The 13,364-nt window shown below is 48.2% G+C and overlaps 1 protein-coding gene across 7 annotated transcripts in view; it reads left to right on the top strand.

The window, feature by feature from the left end:
- PCM1 (pericentriolar material 1) overlaps positions 1 to 13,364 on the top strand; it is a 713,620-nt gene that overhangs the window by 130,295 nt on the left and 569,961 nt on the right. The window lies entirely within an intron of this gene.

Below are 13,364 nucleotides of genomic sequence, written 5' to 3'. Positions count from 1 at the left end.
CTATCCGCATAATCCAGTATTGTACATGAACGTCAGAAGACTTCAATAAGGTACAGTAATCAAGGGGGTGCCCACTGTGAGAAGGAACCAGTGTGAAATCTGCAAGATAGGACACATTGACCCTGGGTTTCTCATCTACCATATCAAAGTGATTGTTGTCTTGCTTAAGTGTGAATTGTCCCACTGTCAAAGATCCCCCTACAGTATCTCTCTCTTGCATTGTATCTTCACTGACAGATCAATTCAAAATGGGAGAGGTCAGTAGGTAATTCTCTGTAGCAGGCAACATGAAAAAAGACCTGCCAAGCTAACCTTTTGCTGGTCCCACAGTCAGTGCTCTGTAGCCTGGTAAACTGCTGGTACTACTGCTTGGTGAAGGATTCGGCATATGGCTGTCACTTCAGAACACAGACAAACCTGTGTCTCATTTCATGTCACTATAAGCCCTTGGCTTACCTACAGAATAGTTGTGAAGGTGAAGACCAAGAAATCGGAAATTACCAGTGAATCGCTACTTCAGGATCTCTGGCTTTGGTTGCATGTTCTCTTGAGCCATGCAGGGGCCCTTCTGCTTGCCAGAATCCATTAAGCTTTAAAGAGTTGGTCAGAAGACACCAGGGCATTCCATTTTAACCTTGAAATGATAGAGATCATTTTGTCGACAGCTTAATTGTTAATGATCTTAGTAGAGAGTGGGAGCCGAGGACTCTGATGCAGTCGCTAAAGGGAAAATTTGTGAATGGGTTTTCCAACATATTGACTGTTGAGGCTCCAAACTGGATGTGCAGCAAGATCACTAGGGCCCAGCTGTCTTCGTCAAACACCTCTAATGCATGTTTAGTGGTATTATTTCATAACATTTTAATTTTAATTATCTTGGCATGGAAAAATGCATTTTGCTCATGGTTTCCCAAAGCTCTAGAGTATACATGGTAAAGCTACACTTTAGACCAGGCTTGACAAAGCACTTGGGTCTTGCAGAGCCTTTGTTTTGGAGTAGCTCCTTTAGGGATGACTTACTAGCCTGCAGTTGCCTTCAAGATGCAGATAAGTGTAATGACATGACAGCAATGGCACCTGCAGGACCTAGTTTTGTATCCCTGTAGTATATGCCCTAGGGCGTTATATATGTGGCACATTGACTCTCACTTAACAACAGAAGTAGCTTCATTCTGATTGGAAGGAGTGGACACGGATTCATTTCTCAGTACCTGTGTTAAATCTCACATGGGGCTCTCAAGCCTAACCACCTCTTAATCCCTGTGCTTTCACACCTTGACTCCAAACTCAGGACATCCAGGCTGTAGCCCTGCACTTTGCTAGAGCAGGAGACAACATCCATCAAAGATAAGAATTGAGCTTTATTGATGTCTGACTCACCCTCGGGGTTGGTGGCTCGCATAGTGATGTTCATATCTAGCCTCATTCTGTAACAGGGGCTCCTCATCAGGAGTCCTAAGCACTGAATGGGCCTCTTCACATTTGGGATCCTGGAGCACTTTATAAAAAAATATATATTTGTATGTGCACAGCTTTTAGCATGCCTAACTAGAGACACTATCTCTGCAGCCTATTAACATGCTTAAACTTCATTTATAGTTTTGTTTGTTCATCTGCCTCGCCTCCAGTTCCTACTCACAGCTAAGTATGTCCTGTCTCGTTTTTCTGATATTGTGGTCTCACCCACTAGTGCTTCAAGATCATCCAATTCCCCATCATCCCTACTTTATGGATCATCCTTATTACTAACTTATCCTGGGGGAGGACTGTTTTCAGGGCTTGCTCTCTCTGGGAATTCTATTGGCACTGCTCAAGTGGCACAGTATAGTGCCACACTGTAGGTCAAACCACCTTCAAGCTTTCTGGAACGTCCACACCTGTTTATTCTCAGTAGAAAATTCTTGCTCTGGCAGGTTTAAGTCACTCATTCCTCCCACTTGGCAACTCACTCAAACAGGCAACTGTGCCCTGCCGAACCTCTGAAAAATCTTTCCAAGTGAGTTACCATTTAGCCACCCAAAGGAGCCAAAACACTCCAAAAACATGATACTGATTTTATAGCGCTAAATACCCTAACACCTAATGTCCTGTTCATGCAAGGGAAAAAGTAGTACTTACAAGAGACAGTTTTCTAAAGAGGATGTGCTGTGCTGCAGTCCTCAGATGGTCTGCCATTTTGTTGCACAAGCACTAGTCTTGATTGGGGAAGCCAACGACTTGCCCTTTGACTCTTAATATGTCAAGGGTCTACCTGTATCATATGGGCAGAGGTGTAGCTTTATGATGGTGGAGATTAGGGTATCGCACTGCATATTAAAACATAGAACTGTGACAGTATTATGTGGTGTGACTGGGGGTGGGTGTGGGGTATTGTGAGGGGGTGGGGGGGTCTTACCATTAATACCAACCATAACCCAGAAGTGGACCTCAGGTTCACACCAGTAAACCTTAGCTCAGTCTTGGTAGAGTGGCAAAGAGCAGTCAGGCTACTTAGAGGAACATGTGTAAAGTATTTCACAACAGCAACATGGATGAAAAGTAGTTGACACAACTTGAAAGAAATTCAGCACCAATTTAGAAAAATAAAGGAGATTTCTATCTTAATTTAGACACCAATGCAAACATTGTATCTCACATACAGCAGGAGTTGTGGATTTTTAAAGCATTTAAAAAAGACACTTTTAGTTCTAAAATAAATATCATTGAAGTCAATGGGGGGAAAGCAGTGTGCAATCGGTCCGTTGTAGAGTGTGTTCTGTGGAACCCTTCTGGCGTTAAGGTCTGAGGGGGTCCCTAGACCAAGTTTCTATTGACACTACCTTTTTACCTGGCCCAGGGAGTCCGGGTGCAGAGGTAGCCTTGCTGTCCTTAGAGATGGAGAACTACAAGTGCTGTCAATCAAAGATGAAGCACTCTACAAACCCCACACTTGGAAAGTAAGTTAAAGATGGCTTTGGGGTCCCAGGACCTAGATTCCACAGCTGGCACTGCGATACCATGTCCGGTAGCTCTGGGTGCAGAGGTGGCCTTGCAGCTATCATGGGAGGGTCGCCACAAAGATGTTTTGCCACTTAGTCGAAGTCGCCTTCTTCAGGATGCAGGATCTCAGCAGTGGGGTCATTACCAGTGCTAGACACTATTGCTCTGAGTTGCTCTAGAGTTAGAGACGTCCTTGGACAGGTTGGTTACTGCACTGGTGACCAACAAGCCTTGGCAGTAGCAAAAGTAATCAACAGGTACTTTGGTGGCTGGAGGTCGACAGGAGTGGTGTAGCGGCTCGAAACCTAATGTGATCCTCACTACAACCCCTGGGGTGCAGGACACTGAATTTCCTTGGGCCCATTCAAGAGAGACCAGATGGGCTGCGCTTCTTGTGATACAGCACCAATTCCTCTGCAGGTGACTGGTTCTACCAGTCAGGAGAGAGTGCTCCAGTTTCTGGCATCCACTGGAGCTTCTCTTGCTGGGTGCAGTGAGCTTTTGCCACGGGCTCAGGTCAAACACACATTTCCAGTATATGGTCTCCTCAGGGCACTTAAGTGTCCTCTCTTTGTGCTGATGCAGAGTCCTGTTATCATTGACGGCATCTTCTCTGTGCCTCTTCTCAGATTCAAAGTCAGAACCCCTTACACCATAGTTTAGGTGGCGTTAAGGGTGTGAAGGATAGTGGCCAGTGGGCTATTGGTCCCTGCAGGAAGTCAGCCCCTGATGTGAAAACTTCTTGTGTGAGTATGCCACTTTTCTACTCAGAAATCACTAGTTCAGGGTTTGCAGGTTGACATAACCCTCCCTTGGCAGTACAGACCTCCTAGCCCACCCAAAGGTGTGGCTAGTCTCTCGGAGGTGTGCGCTTCCTCCATAACTAATTTTCCGACTTGTCAGCGTGGACATGGCGGGAAGGGCTTTGTCCTATAGTGAGGAACATAAGATTACATATCAAGGTGGTGAGCCTTTGAGGCCCACTACCTTGATTACTGTAAACACTTGCCATCCTTGGAGGGCGGAGGTGTGACCTCCTCCCTGCTTAGGTCCTTTGTCTTTGTCCTGGGGGAAGTGCTAGCACAACCAGCAGGAGGGCGGACTCTTGTCTTGCTGGTAAATGGGGCAGGGGAGATTGCCAAGGCAAGAGAAAGCTGGCAACTTGGTGGGCATCCTTGAAGGACGCCACTGGGGTACATACTAGGTAACCTTGGGCATGAGAATCGTGCTCAGTGTTAAAAAACAGTGTTTGACACCAAACACAGGGGAAATCGGTCATGCCTTCATTGAGCTGGACATCTGAGGTTTGCCTGGGCGCCAGCCCATGGTATCCTATGGACCACTGGCCACTCACAATAGCATTACCTTTTAAATGCTGCCACAGGGTCATATGTGCTAGTGCATATGTGTCCTTAGTGATAGTACAGTGCATCCTGCCTCCTGGGCTATAGGAAGCCTGCCTTAGGGGTGACGACCTATACTGTGGGCATTGAAGGGACTATGGCCCTCATTCTGACCTTGGCGGGCGGCGGAGGCCGCCCGCCAAAGTCCCGCCGTCAGGTTACCGTTCCGCGGTCGAAAGACCGCGGCGGTAATTCTGACTTTCCCGCTGGGCTGGCGGGCGGTCTCGTTCAGACCGCCAGCCAGCCCAGCGGGAAAGAGGCTTCCACGATGAAGCCGGCTCGGAATCGAGCCGGCGGAGTGGAAGCTGTGCGACGGGTGCAGTTGCACCCGTCGCGTATTTCACTGTCTGCGCAGCAGACAGTGAAATACATTTAGGGGACCTCTTACGGGGGCCCCTGCAATGCCCATGCCAGTGGCATGGGCACTGCAGGGGCCCCCAGGGGCCCCGCGACCCCCCCTACCGCCATCCGGATCTCGGCGGTCCGACCGCCGGGATCTGGATGGCGGTAGGGGGGGTCAGAATCCCCGCGGCGGTGCAGCAAGCTGCGCCGCCGCGGAGGATTCAATGGGGCCGCGGTACACTGGCGGGACCCCGCCAGTGGTGCCGGTCCGACCGCGGCTTTACCGCCGCGGTCGGAATCCCCATTGAAGCACCGCCGGCTTGTCGGCGGTGCTCCCGCGGTCCTCCGCCCTGGCGGTCAAAGACCGCCAGGGTCAGAATGAGGGCCTATGTCTGCATTTGGTGTGGGCATAGTTCAACTCGAGCAGACAAGCTGCTCATGCAGGCTGACATGGCAGCTCTGCAGGCTTTGCTTTTACTCTGGCCAAGCAGGGTGGCACAGTCAGTCCTGCAGCCCTGGTGACCTCTTTACTGTCCCTGCGTACCACTGGTACCATTCACTAGGGCCTTATATGGGTGATAAAAGCCTTGCCAATTAGATTTTTAAAAACACAGTAGAATTTAAGGGAAAGATCACTGGCCCTGAGGTCTGATAAGCAGGTCTCACTGCACCTCGGATAAAAAACGTTAGCATCAGTAGTCTAAATGGGAACAAAAAGTGGTGGGGTATCTGCAAAGAGCCCAGTTTCTTAGACACTGCATAATGAATTGATTGTCCATTTAAAAATTTGGTCCAGCACCTGAGTGTGGCATCATCTGTTTTGGGTTTCTGTTGGGCGTATCACAGGAGAGGTCCATGTCACTTTGAACCTAAGAAGCACTCTTTAAGAGCAACACCTATCTAGATGACTAGGATAAACACAGTTAAATGTTCAGCAATTCTGAGATCTCCTGGCTTTCACGTGATTTGATCCAGATAATCTTTTCAAGATATAAAACTGCACTTTTAGCTATGGTATAAAACTGCTTCAGTCCTAAGAAGGTTTAACTATTTTTGAATAAGTATTTGGTGGCTGATGGACTACATACATTTTTTTGTCAAGGGTGAAGCTGCAGATTGTGAGGTAGATACCAACGGTCCTCTTTTCAATGAGTCTTTCTATGTTTCAAGGAGGAGAGGGTGTTGGAGTAAATGAATAGGAGAAACACATTTTTCACTTTTCTTTTATGTTTTAATAATAGCAGGAAGTAGTTCATGTGCCAAAATTTTGATTCCTCGCATATATCTGTTCGTGCTTCCAATATATCTGTACACCATGTCCAATTTGACTTTTAGGCCCCCTAGCTGCAAACGTGCATATATGCAGCAATAATTTATTTTTCATAAAAGTGCATTTCTTCTTTCTACTGTTGGAAAGTTGAGTGGAGAAGCAAGCAGATAATAGGTTACCCACTCAATATATGTTGTTTTTGGCTTACCAGCGCAGATTATACTGTTATATTGATGACATCTCAACCTTGAGATGCTCCTGCTGAAGGAAAAATGTTCTCTGAAAAGCAATCTTCGAATAAGGCTAAAACTATTTATCTAAGACCTAAAATAAATAAACAGTCTTGATGTTATACACACACAACGTGCGCACCCACAGACATGTTTTGTGCAGCAGAAGATGTGTCCGTCTAGTCGTCTTAACAGGATTGGAACTTACGGTCTCAAAAGCTTTTACACACAGACCATTGCAGCAAGTATGTAACCTTATGAGCTAATTTGATTGGCATCTGTAAAGTTCAGATATCAGATAGCTGTTTCCAGTAGCATGTGCCCAACGAACCAGTCTTCTACTGGCCATTAGCAAATTATTTCTTAACACCACAAAATCAATGGATAGATTTGAAGGGCCCTAAGAATCTCCATTCTTCCTTTAGACTCCTTCAGGCTTCCTTTAGATCTCTACCCTCCTCATGTTGGTTATTCATATACTCAAACCCTGTTTGACTAACAGTCTTTCTTAGCTGGGGAATCTGATTCAATACCCTCTGAATCTCACTGATTAAGCTACACCTCCACAAAGGAGGCAAACTGACTTTTAATGTACAAACTGGTCTGACCAAACTTTGATTTGTAAACTATTTTCTGATGGATACTACTACCTGAGTTCTCCCAATGGCGGCAACATTCAGCGGAAATTTATTTCTAGCTCTCCACGTTGACGAGGATGTCAGAATAGCATGGCTCCGCACGCGACTCTGTCTGACGTCATTGGAGCCATAAGAAGTCCTCACCGGCGTGCTGATGTCGGTTCCCTTTTTCTGTGCCTTTGATGCTAATGTTTTTTCTGCCTCTCCATTGTGTTGCAACTGTATCATGAGAAATACTTTAACTGCTTCAATGTCTCCGTCTAGAAAATCTGGCTTAAAGCCTTGGAGGGAGTGCGGGGGTCATATGTCGGTGACTGACCCGTATGATAACTGTCTCTGGTGTTTAATTTCGGACCACAATGTCAGAGGCTGCTCGTCTTGTCAGAGCATGAATCTGAAAGCTCTTAGAGAAAGAGAGGCAAAGCTCCTTCTCTCAAAGGCTAAGAAAGAGAAGAGAGGATGACGCAGATCCAGACTTCAGGAGAACCCTGTCGCATAGATTGTCGATCGCACAAGCAGCGTCGTCATCATGGGTCAAGGGGTCATTCATCCCGAGATGACATCCCTCGGTTGGTATCTCCAACTTTGAGATGAAAACTTGGCATGACTTAGAAAGTGAGTTCTACTCTAACTTTCCAACCAAAGTCACCTGAGGTGTCAACAGTGCTGTCTTTAGTGGAGATTTCTGCGTCACCTGCGAGTCTTGCAGCTCAATTTTCTTCTGCATCCACTCAAGTTCAGGAGTTGGAAGATCAGGCGTCGGACCAAGTCCAACCTCCCCAAAACGAGCAAGAGTATCCACCCTTCTAGACTCCGGGAACGGATCCGTCCATGATCTTACATGCTATGTTTAACATTTTTAATAGAGCAGCGGTCCCCCTGCTGACCCCACATTTCAGTTGGCTTTTACGTTTGGGATGTCAGTGCCGTATAAGCAGGCTTCATTAATGCCTTTTCAGTCTTCGACTCCATATGAATGGACTGGGTTGGCTCCGAAAAAAACACTACCTCCGTCTGAGATGCCGGTGCTGCCAATTCTGCCGTCCGACCTCGACTGACGCTAGCTCAATCTACTCCAGCACAGAGTAAGGATCTGGCGCCATTGCAGGCTTCATTGACGTTGGTAAATTCTTGATCGTCGCACCTGGAATCCAAGCTGAAATCAAGGAGCGTAGCTTTGAGACTGCTAGAAGTGCAGTAGTATTTGGAGGTACAGCAGCAGCTGGAGGAAGGAGAGATACCAGTGCCTGCTGATGATTATCGAGGACTTGACACAGCAAGTGAACTTGAGACATCCTCTTAGTGGGAATTGTTGTCCCGGGAGGTATGTTTTTTTTTTCAGAAGTTACTTTATACCATGGAGTAATTAGAAAGGCAGCTGAACTTTTGGACTTGCCTTTACCTGCTTCTGAATTGAAAACACATATTTTGACTGAGGTTCTACATTGTTCTACCTTGTCATCAGAGTCCTTTCTTCGTTTTCATGAGTTGTTGTCTGAGTCAATATTGGAGATATGGAAGAAGCCTGTTACTACTACTGCAGTTTCGAAATCCATAGCCAGGAGGTAGAGTTGGGCCAGTCTGAATCCAACTTGTGAAAGCTTGGTGGTGCAAGCTTCTTCCTTGTCAAAATCTGTTCCAGGATTGTTTCCTACAACTAAGCTAAGCTTTTTGACCAATAGGCAAAAAAGACTTTCAGGAAGCATGGCATTGAAGTCACTCAATGCAATTTGGGTGCTTGGAAGGTACATTAATGTGTTGATGAATTCAGTAAAGTAACTAATCTCTAAATTGCCGCACTATGTACAGGGCCATTTTGCAGAACTTTTGCAAGATAGTCAGGCAGCAGCAAAGCAGGTGATACAATCAGACCTGGACACTGCAGACTCTGTTGCTAGAGCCATGGGGACTTTTATTGCGACCAGAAGGTATGCATGGCTCAGGATCGGAGTTTTCCTCTGATGTACATTCTACCCTAATGACCTTCAATTTGACAGATCTAGACTTTATGGTGCCAAGGCTGATTCAGCCCTAGAAATATTTAAGGACATTTGGGCCACTCCTAAATCTTTGGGCCTTCAGACTTTATTCTCAACCTGCAAACCATTATGTGGGTTCAGGGAGTTTGGCCATGGCTGCTTCTTTCAAGGGAGGCTGCAGTTCCAGGTTCAACAGCCTACCAACCCCGTACAGATCTTTCCGAGGTCGTGGAAGACTTAAATAGCGTGGTGCCGCCCAGCAGCCTTCCTCCTCCTCGTCTCCCTCCTCCTCGGGTGGAAACCTGTCATGGAAACCGCCCTGGTTCCCTCCCCTTTGACCAGCATTTGTTGCCCGTAGGAGGAAGATTGATTAATTTACTTCAGGAGTGGGAGTTAATAACAGACGCATGGGTGCTTAGTATTGTGTGGAATGAATATGCCCTTCCCCTTTGGGAGTTTACTCATCCCTTCCCTCTCCAACATGATTATGTTGCTTCATCAGAACCTGCAAAATCTATTGTTAAAGGGCAGAGTAGAGTTGGTTCCGGGTCAGGGATGTTATTCAAGGTATTTCCTAATTCCAAAAAGAATGGCTGTTTGTGGCCTATTCTGGACCTGAGGATTTTGAATTGGTTCCTCAAGCAGGAGAAGTTCAAAATGCTGACATTGGCTCAAGTGCTTCTAGTGCTGGACAAGGGAGACTGGATGGTTTCTGTCGACTTGCAGAATGCGTATTTTCACATCCCCATTCTGAAGTCGCACAGGAAGTATCTTCGTTTCATGGTAGGGTCGCAGCATTATTAGTTTGTGGTCGTTCCATTTAGTCTTACTTCCACATCTCGAGTCTTCACGAAGGTGATGGCAGTGATTGCAGCGCATCTCAGAAGGAAGGGAATTTCAGTATTCCCTTACCTGGATGATTGGCTGATCAAAGCCAAGTCCCCAGAGTTAGTGATGCACCATTTGCAGGTGACAACCTAGTTGTTCAACTTGGGCTTTTAGTTAAACGTGCCCAAGTCTCACCTGGAGCCCTCTCAGCAACTCCTGTTAATACAGGGAGTGCAGAATTATTAGGCAAGTTGTATTTTTGAGGATTATTTTTATTATTGAACAACAACCATGTACTCAATGAACCCAAAAAACTCATTAATATCAAAGCTGAATATTTTTGGAAGTAGTTTTTAGTTTGAGCTATGTTAGGGGGATATCTGTGTGTGCAGGTGACTATTACTGTGCATAATTATTAGGCAACTTAACAAAAAACAAATATATACCCATTTCAATTATTTATTATTACCAGTGAAACCAATATAACATCTCAACATTCACAAATATACATTTCTGATGGATACAACTACCTGTGGATTCCTCACCTAATGAATACTCCCATGGCGCCAGCATTCGACGGAAATCTTCTTCCTAGTCTCTGCACGTCGACGAGGACGTCACTCTAGCCCACGCGACGCCGTCTGACGTCATACAGGCAATAAGAGGTCCTCGACGACGTGCCGACGTCAGTTCCCTTTTTTTCGTGCATTCGAAACGGTTATCTTCGAGGGAGCAACTGTTACTTTCGTGGTTACAGTGTATTTTTAGCTGCGTAGTCCTTCGCTGCAGTAATAATGTCGCAGAGAAAGTCGGGTTTTAAGCCTTGTCGTGAGTGTGGGGGCAAGATGTCAGTTACGGATCCTCACTCCAACTGTCTTTGGTGTTTAAGCTCCGACCACGACGTCTCGACTTGCGATTCATGTCAGCACATGAATCCAAAGGCCCTCAAGGAACGTGAGGTGAAGTTGTTTATGGCGAAGTCGAAGAAAGAAAAACATCATAAGAAGTCTTCTTCGCCAAGGCATCGGCGTCATCGAGACTCCCGGCGCCGTAGAGAATCACAGCGCCATTCGAGCAAGGAGACTCGTTCCAGGTCTTCGGATCGGCGCCGGAGGACTTGGGAGGTCAGTCCCACGGTCACGCCGCATCCATCGACGCCGTTGCCCTCTCCGGCGTCACCGACTTTACCTGGACAGGCGTCGGTGATTGAAGTGGTGCAGCCTCTGGTGTTGTCCCCGGCGTCGCAGACGTCGAGGCCGGCGTCGGGGTCGCCTTCGATACAGGCACCCCAGTATCCGGCTTTTCCCACCCCTGGAGCCGATAGTACCGCATTCCTAAATGCGATGTATACCATCTTCCAACAGATTGCTCCAGGGGGTGCTCCGGCTGGCCCTTTGGCCTTTTCATTGGGTGATCCTGCGCCTCTACGGCCGGCACCCTTTATGCCCTTTCTCACTTTTGGGAACGTGGGCTCGGCGCCGGTGTCGGCGCTGGTGGCCGCTCCGGTGGCTTCGGAGGGATTGGCCCCGGAGATTTCCATCCCGTCGACGTCGGGATTTCGTCCTGTGACTCCGGTGGGTCCATCCGCTCCGAGTGCTCTTTCATCGGCGCCGAAGTTACCTGTGGCGCCGGACGCGGCGTCGGTGGCTTCTGAAGATCGGCGCCGATCTTCGGCTTCGGCGGAGGCATTGTCGACTCCGCGTATCGAGCAGAGGCTTCATTCGAGGAGACGTGCTCTCCGTTTATTAGAGGAGCAGGAGTACCAACGAGTCCTGGAAGAAGGAGAACTAGAGGACTCGGTTGATGGACTGCATGGTCTAGATACAGCCAGTGGGCTGGACACTTCCCCTGAGTGGGATCTTTCGTCTCCAGGGGAATACACGGAGGAGGCTGCTTCCTTTCACGCAGTGGTACGGAAGGCAGCTAGTTTTCTGGACCTGCCTTTGCCGGTGGCAGAGACAAAACAGAACCTTCTGACAGAGGTGCTTCATCCGGCCTCAGCTGCGGCAGAGCCTCTGTTGCCCTTTAATGACGCTTTGCTGGATCCGGTGCTAGAGTTGTGGAAGAGACCAGTATCTTCCCCAGCGGTTCATAGAGCCGTAGCCAGGAGGTATCGAGCTGCACCAACTGACCCTGGCTTTCTTTCTAGGCACCATACACCGGAGAGCTTGGTGGTGCAGGCCTCCTGTTCATCCAAATCAGCGCCTGGTTCTTTCCCGACGGTGCCTGGGGACAGAGACTCGAAGAAACTGGATGCGCAGTCCAAGAAAATCTTTTCGTCCTGCAGTCTGGCGTTGGAGGCCACCAACGCAACTTGTATCCTGGGGAGATATGTTCATGCTCTTATGGAGGACATTTCCTCATCATTTACGGAGCTTCCCCAGGGTCTTTTGGATGTTGTTTCAGATGCCCAGGCTGCTGCGACCCAGATTATTCAGGCTGGGCTGGATACGACCGACTCGGTGGCCAGAGCAATGGGCACGACTTTGGTGGCAAGGAGACAGGCCTGGCTCCGTAATTCGGGGTTTTCTGCAGATGTGCAGTCAACCCTATTGGATCTCCCTTTTGATGGGGACAAGCTGTTTGGCGCCAAGGCAGATTCGGCCTTGGAACGTTTTAAGGAGAGCAGGGCCACAGCCAAATCGCTAGGACTCCAAGCTCCTCCTTCCTCTGCCTCTTCCAGGATTTTCAGGAGGCTTCGGGGATTTGGGCGTGGCTCTTCCTCCTCTTCCTTTCGGGGGAGATTCCAGCAACCTGCCTCTTCCCATCCCTATAGATCTTTTAGAGGGAGAGGGAGGGCCCGCACCAGAGGAGCCTCTCAGCAGCACTCTGCCTCTTCCTCGTCCTCTGGAGGGGTGCAGCAGGGAAAGCAGCCTTAGGCTTCCACCATTTCCCACTCACTCCTCTCCTGTAGGGGGAAGATTACAGCATTTTCTCCGCAAGTGGAAGACTATTACAACGGACACTTGGGTTCAGAAGAACACCTCCTGTTGCTAGAACAGGAGGTACAAGTCCTCCTTTCAAAGGGCGCGGTAGAGTTTGTCCCAGAGCAGGAAAGGGGTCGAGGTTGTTACTCAAGGTATTTCCTGATTCCCAAGAAGGATGGTCGGTTGAGACCAATCCTGGACCTGAGGATCTTGAATTGGTTCCTCAAACAGGAAAAGTTCAAGATGCTGACCCTAGCTCAGGTGCTTTGGGCGTTGAACAAGGAAGATTGGATGGTGTCTGTCGACTTGCAGGATGCTTACTTTCATATCCCGATACTCAAGTCACACAGGAAGTATCTCCGGTTTATGGTGGGATCGCAGCACTATCAGTTTGCGGTCCTTCCGTTTGGTCTTACTTCAGCACCTCGAGTCTTCACGAAGGTGATGTCGGTGGTTGCGGCAGAGCTCAGAAGGAAGGGGATAGCAGTATTCCCTTACTTGGACGACTGGTTGATCAAAGCCAAGTCGCCGGAGCTGGTGTCGCATCATCTGCAGTCAACGACTCAGTTGTTGTTCGACCTGGGTTTTTCGGTGAACGAGCCCAAATCTCACCTGGAGCCCTCTCAGCGCCTCCTGTTCATAGGGGCAGTACTGGATACAACATTGAGTCGAGCCTTTCCTCCGCCTCAGCGGATTCAAGATATTCAGGAATTGGTTCCAATGTTTCGAAATGGAGCGGTAGTTCCAATCCTCAAGGTCCTTCGTCTG

This window comes from Pleurodeles waltl, chromosome 1_2 (genome assembly GCF_031143425.1).
Source record: "Pleurodeles waltl isolate 20211129_DDA chromosome 1_2, aPleWal1.hap1.20221129, whole genome shotgun sequence".
In the NCBI taxonomy this organism is placed as follows: Eukaryota; Metazoa; Chordata; class Amphibia; order Caudata; family Salamandridae; genus Pleurodeles; species Pleurodeles waltl.
Note: the sequence above shows the minus strand (reverse complement) of the source record. Positions and strands in the feature narration are given on the sequence as shown.